This window comes from Stylophora pistillata, chromosome 7 (genome assembly GCF_964205215.1).
Source record: "Stylophora pistillata chromosome 7, jaStyPist1.2, whole genome shotgun sequence".
Classification (NCBI taxonomy): Eukaryota; Metazoa; Cnidaria; class Anthozoa; order Scleractinia; family Pocilloporidae; genus Stylophora; species Stylophora pistillata.
The window spans coordinates 21,074,816-21,082,315 of record NC_142525.1 but is presented as its reverse complement, the minus strand read 5'-3'; positions in this window follow the sequence as shown (position 1 = coordinate 21,082,315).

Here is a 7,500-nt window from a genome sequence, read left to right as displayed (position 1 = left end):
AGAATACGTAAGTTTATTTCAAAGGACGTGTTAGTTCGTTTATATAAGGCCTATGTTCTCCCTCATCTTGAGTACTGCAGTCCCCTTTTACTGGGAGTAGGTAACGCGGAGACTACTAAAATAGAGACAACTAATTACTTTATATTAAGAACTATATTAGGCTTCTCGAAGTCTGTGTCATACGACTTCCTCCTCAAGTTGGCCGACATTAAGTCTTTGGACAATCGTAGGCAATTCCAATCGTTAGTTATGTTATATAAGTGCTTGTATGATAAGGGGGCTCCTTATATAAGTGATTTTTTTAATTTTAGAAATGTACCGTATAGTTTACGCGGGCTCAGAACAAGGCTAGATTTACCTCCTTTTAATATTGAGTTTTTACAGCGGTCTTTTTCATTTTTAGCTAGTAAACTTTGGAATGCGCTACCCCCTAGACTCAGAGAATCTCAAGATATTGTTTCATTCAAGCGTTCTCTTAAAGCCCACATGGCTTAGTGGTAGTGATTGTAAATATCGTTATTGTTAATAGTGTTAATATTGTAACTTTTTATTGATAGCTCTTGTCCATGATCTTCGATCCTGTTTTTAGTTATTTAATAGATCTACTTATTATTTGTATTCTTACAGAAATTGTTTTATTTCTAATTGTACATACACGTACACGTTTTAACGAGAACTTCTGTACTCCTAGGTGTCACGTGTTTGAATAAAGGATTGATTGATTAATTGATTGATTGATTGATTGATTGATTGAGAGGAGCATTCAATATGCTCAAGCCCAAATTTGAGTCTTCACAACCTGCTAAAATACAGAAGTCTCAACTAAAGAAATACCATAAGACAGCAAAAAGGAAGAATGGATTCTTAACAAAAGTACAAAAATTCAAGCTCCCCATGGAAGTGAGACGGATTTTGACCTCCAGCAAATAAACGAAGAAACCATGGCAGCAACAGACAGCTTGGTAGAGGAAATTCAAGGTCGAGCAAAAAATATCAACATCGCTGCCCGTATTTTGATGGATGGCACTGTGGAAACCGTGAATGTTTACAAAAAACTTTGGCTAAACAAGAAGTCCTGTTTACAGATAACAGTGGATCTCTACGGCTGGTCTTGTGGAAACAGGACACAAGTCAAATGAAATCAGGGCAATGTTACAAAATATCAAATGCTGCCATTAAATTTAATGGTGCAAACTATTCAACTTTACCAAAACAAACAGCACAATAAATGGGGCTGACAGATTAAGGATAGATCAAGAAGACTTTGTTTTGGAGAAAAAACAACAATTGAAGCTGCAAGTCCCACCAGAAGGAATTAACTAAGCTCAATCTTATTGAACCCACATTAAGTGCCACTCGAAAGTCATGGACAGTGACAAGAAAATCCTCAAATGTTCTGAGAGTGGCCTAATGCAACTCAAGACCAAATGTTGGTATCACTGAAATGCTTCTTCCTGTCGAGGCATCAGTTGTATTCAATGACAAAAATGCCTACTTTAGAGGTGATCAAATCAGTGTAAATCATATACAATTCTCTGTTTATAAGCCGATAGTAATTTATAACTACTTTCCAAGATGTAAATAGGTCTTTAAATTTCTCATTTTCTTTTACTCTAAGAGTTCTGTTAGCTGTATTCTATGCAAGTTGTTAGAAGTATATATTTTTAAAAAAATTCACGTTAATTTTCAATTTGACACTACAACAAGAAATAAAGGTTATAAATCATTGCGTAAGCTATCAATAGGATTTGCCGCAGCATTACCATCTTTTAGATATCCTGGTAAAAGTAGGACAAAATTACACTAAGTGTTAAAACCCTTTCATTCCCAAGAATGCCATATGGCACTCTTCAAATGCGTCCCTATTAACCAATCCTAACGTGTGATATAAATGAGAAAAAGCCCTCCTTTGTCTTTAAGCCTATAGGAGACGTTTTTAGGTTTCGTTTGACACAAAAATCGTGGTGGGCTCCCATGGTAAAATTTTTCACAATCGACCGTTGAACCCAAGTTAGTGAAATTTCCAAAACCTTGTATTGTTATGGCGTCCGACTCTAATGGAGATGACTTTTTAGGTTTCGAAACTGAAGAGGTAGAAAGGGCAAGAGCTTTACGGCAGTAGTTAAGCGAAGAATCGGATGTTTCAGTTTCTGAAAGCGAAAGCGGGTGCAGTAGTGAGAGCGAAAGCGAAGCAGCTATCGGCGAACGCTGGACAACAGATGACTCGCCCGTCCATGTTGAAGAATTTGTCGAACGCACTGGTCCAACTTCACGAGTCCCACAAGATGGAACAGCTTTGGATTTCTTTCTCCTTCTTTGGCCAGAATATCTGTTCGAGAAAATTGTTGAGGAAACCAATTGTCATGCCGAACAGTGCATTCAAACAAAACCGGACCCAAGGTGGCATGCAACAACCTGCAAAGAAATGCGTGCATTCTTTGCATTGAATATTTTGTTCAGAATCAATTCCTTGCCGGAAACAAGAATGTACTGGTCTAGAGACAACATTATTGGTGTTCCAACCGTTTAAAAAGTCATGCCAAGGAATCGCTTCGAGAAGATTCGACAATATCTCAGTTTGAATAATCGTTTGAACATGTTACCACAAAATAACCCACGTTACGATAAGCTTTTCAAGGTGCGTCTTTGGTTGGACTTGCCAACACTTTCCGCAAAGAATACTGGCTATCGAAATATGTTTCAATCGATGAAAGAATGTTGAAATATAAAGGAAGACTTGAGTTCAAACAGTTTATGCCCATGAAGCCCGTGAAGCGTGGAACAAAAGTATGGGTCCGTGCCGATACGACAAATGGTTTCGTGGGCGCCATGCAAGTGTACACAGGAAAAAAAGATGGCGGCCAGCCCGAACACGGTCTCGGACATCGTGTTGTTTGCAACCTTGTCAGCAGTTTGAAGGGAAAAAATTATCACATCTTTTGCGATAATTTTTTCACTTCAGTTTGACTGGCCGAAGATTTGCTCTCCGACAAACTTTACCTTTGTGGAACAACACGTGCCAACCGAACTGACTTTCCATGCCGTTCAAGAAGGAGCCCTTCACACTGGACATTGGCCCGTAAAAATGAGCAAGGGAAGGTGCAAGAGATATTTGAAAAGGAGAAAAACAACTTTCTGCAGGATGAGATGCGATTCATATGGCGAGAGGTTTTGCTTGGATTGTTTCAAGAATCACAACACCGAAGCTATTATAATGTGGCGCGAGATTCAAACACCTCGAACAATGGACACTCTTGCTAAGGTTAAAAAAAAAAAAAACCACCTAGAAGATGTACCAGTCCATTTTGTTTCTGTTTTTTTCAACCTGATAATTTTCACTGTAATTATTTCCGTAATATATTATTGCTTTACTCTCCTCTTATGGAGAAATTACTCATAGAAACAGCACATATGCTGTCATTCATTGACTCAAAATGGTGTTAAGAACAGTTTTGCATGTTGCATGATTTTGAGGTTTGTTATGTCGACTTCTCTTCTTATATTGGAGCAGATTACTATCTCTCCCTACTCAGCTGGCGAAATACACCAACGGAAGGTTTGAACACCTCCCCAGCGCAGCGTATGTTCGGGCGACGTACCCGAACCCACCTACTCACCGCCGAAACACTGCTGAAGCCGTAGACTCCGGACGCAACTACAACGAGAGAACAGATACTCAGAATGAGAGGAAAACAAGCCTTTAATGGATAGAGCGCTGGACTGTCGTGCGGGAACTCGAGGGTTCGAGCCCCGACCGGACCAACACTCAGGGTCTTAAAATAATTAAGAATTTGCTACCTATCTATGACATCAAGAAACGGTTAGATACTTTAGTCTTCTCGGATAGGGACAAATAAATGGAGTTCCCGTCTCCTTCAAGGTTGGGGTAGGAGACGTTAATTTCCCAAACACGAGATTACTGTGTGATGGATGTCCTCCCCTGGGGTGGGATGGGTGGGTCAAAAGAGGGCCACAGGATTATCAGTTTAACTACTGTCACGTGCTACCCTTTTGAAATAAAGTCTCTCTCTCTTCTATCAAGACAAGAACTCCAAAGAGCTCCCACCATTGGTTAAAGGGGAAAGTGTCAGAGTTGTCCCACTGCCCGGTGATAGGAACCAGAAGTGGTTCAAAGCAGAAGTAGATGAAACAGCTGATATAAGCTCTTATAATGTTAGGACAGAAGACGGAAGAATTCTCCGCACAAACCGTAGACACCTTCGCAGGAGCAGAGAGCCATTTTGCTGGCCCCAAAGTAGTGAGGTTCCAACAGACCTACACAACAGTATTCACCCTCTACACAGAAAGCCCAAACCCCTCAGTTACCTAAAGATCAGTCAATACCAGTGATGCCAACTCGAGAGGACCAGCCCGGACAGTCAAGCACATGCCGTGTGGTAACACTAACAAAGGGCCCAGCCTCCGAGCGCCACAACCAACAAGCCTCAACCAGGCGAATCTGTGACCACACGGGCTCGACACGTATCACATCCCCCCGCTTACTTAAAGAACTATGATTAAACGCTCTGATCTGCTCAACATAGGAGACTGTAAAGTTTTAAGTAGGACTTTGAACACTTCAGAGTTTTCCAATTGCTGTTCATGCTGTTGTTTCGTTCTGGCTAGTTTTTCATGCTCGTGCTATACAGTGTCCTTAAGGAGAAAAGGTGTCATGGTATGCCTGTGGTCTCGCGTCACGTGACGCGCAGAAAACCATGTGCTTCAAGTTGTTGTTCTGAGGCGGCCATTAAAACCTGTTATCTATTGCCTTTAGCGTCTTTCTTTAGTATTTGGGACCACAATCGTTACAGTCTTAAAGTAGATAATTTCTAAAATAGATTTGGGTAGAAAACTTATACATCTCAGCATTTTAACTTTCATGTGAAATGAAGAACAAGTAAATTTGATATGTTGAGACCATGATAATTTGTCACGGATTGTAACTCCCAGGCACACAGAGGAGGATATATACCAAATGATGTCCTCACCCCAATTCAGAGGTTTCATAGGATCTAGGAAGGGCTTACTGCTTAAAATCATCGCTTCGGATTTACCTTCCTAGACAACCAGTCTGTTCTCAAGACTCCAGGAATAAACCTGGTCTTAAGACTTCCTGTAAAATTATGACAATATCATTAACAGAATTCCCTATAACATAAATTGTGGTATCGTCTGCATACATATATAAATCCCCCACTGGTCACATGATCAGGTACATCATTAACAAACGTAGCAAACATTCTAGGGCCTAGCAAAGATCCTTGAGGAACTCCAACTCTAACAGCTTTTAGATATGATATAACATTAATAACTTGAGTCCTTTGCATACAGTTGGTGAGATAATGATTGATCTAGCTCCACATATCACCCAATACAGGGACTACTTTTAAGTATTTAATATGCAGTAAATGGTTTGAACCTGGAGGTAAAATTTGAAAGCTTAAGTGTAATGTGACCATTCGGGTGGGCGTGGTCCTGGGAAGGACTGTTGTCGGTGGTGCTGTGTGACGTTTTGACAACCTGTGAGGAAGTCATCATCAGAGTCGAGTGAGTAGTTGTTGTCAGGAGAATGTTCTTAGTCCAGTTTGTGTGAAATGATTGGTCAGTTTTGCCGTGATGTTATTGGCTTTTAGACTTAAGTGGTGTAAGTTGGTCGTGATTGGTTTGTTTCGATCCGCCAGTAAAGTTAGGTCATTCTGTTCAGTTCGTTTGTAATGTTAATGACGTGAATGAGTCGTCTGTATGAAGCCGGTAGTTGACACCTGTTTAGGGGGAGTCTGTTCTAAGTTAGTAAACCAGCTTTCCAGAGTCAGTCCTTGAAAGTAGGTAGTGCTGAAGGTTAGGCATTAAAAGAGTTCCTGTCAGTATTGTGGTTCGTAAGTCGATGATGTTCAGCAATGTGATTGTTGACATCACCTTTCCTCGTGGCCTGTCTGTGTTCAGTCAATCTTGTTGCGAGGTTTCCACCAGTCTCTCCGATGTAAGAGGCTTGGGCAGTCGGAACAATTCATCTTATAAATCGCTCCATGTCCGTTCCTTGGTTCGTCCTTGTCTTTAACGTTGGTTAGTAACTGATGTAGTGTGGTGGTGGGTTTGTGAGCTATGTGGATATTGAAGGGTTGTAAGATGCGCAAGATGTTCTCAGACATGCCTTTTATGTACGGTATGCTTGCTGTAGTCATAGGAGTTGCGGTATCATTTGTTTCGATAGTAGTAGCTTGGTCAGCGAGTGTTTCGTCATATGAAGTCGTCATTGTAGTTGTTCTTTGAATAAACAAGGTAAAGGTATTTGTTCTCATCGGATAACCTGTCTGTTGTGTTGCAAACTAGTTGCCCGCATGTGTTAGAGTTATGATAGTTGTGGCTTTGTGTGATGTAGGGTTGTAGGATGACTCATCTTGTAATCTGTCGGTATGTGTTGGTTTCCTGTAAACTGTCTTCCATAGCGAGTTGTCATCACGGCTTACCAGACAGTCTAGAAAAGGAAGTTTGCCATTTTCTTTGACTTCTCTGGTAAACTATATGTCAGTGTCTTTTCCATTAAGGTGGTGGTGGAATGCGTTGATTTTGTTGTGTCGTGAGGTGGTAAATGTGTCATCAATGTAGCGTAACCAAAGTGGTATCGTTTGTGGGCAAGTCGATGGGCCCTTTCGACCTGCCTACAGACGATACCGCTTTGGTTGTGCTGCGTTGACGACACATTCACTGCCATACGACACAACAAAATTGACGCATTCCACCACCACCTTAATGGATAAAACACTGACTTACAGTTTACCAGAGAAGTCAAAGAAAATGGCAAATTTTTTTTTCTACACTGTCTGGTAAGCTGTAACGACAACTCACTACAGACAACAGTCTAAAGGAGACCAACACACACCGACAAATTACTGGACAAGTCATCCTACAACCCTACATCACACAAAGCCACAACTATCAGAACTCTAACAGGATGCACGCAACTAGTATGCAACACGACAGACAGCTTATCTGACGAGAACAAATACCTTTTTCATGTTTTTTCAAAGAACAACTACAATGACGAGTTCATCTGAAGAAACACTCACCGAGCTACTACTACTACCGAAACAAAAAACACCACAACTCCTATGACTACAGCGACCATACTATACGTAAAAGGCATGTCTGAGAACATCTTGCGCATCTTACAACCCTTCAAAATCCGCGTCGCCCACTAACCCACACCACACTACATCGGTTACTAACCAACGCTAAAGACAAGGTCGAACCAAGGAACAGACATGGAACGATTCATAAGATCAATTGCCCCCACTGCCAAGTCTCACACATTGGAGAGACTGGCAGAAACCTTGCAATAAGACTGAGTGAATAAAGACAGGCCACGAGAATAGGTGATGTCAACAATCACATTGCTGAACATCAACTTACTAACCACAATATTGACTGGGACTCTCACAATGCTTAACCTACAGCACTAACTACTTTCAAGGACTGCCTCTGGAAAGCTCGTTTATCAAC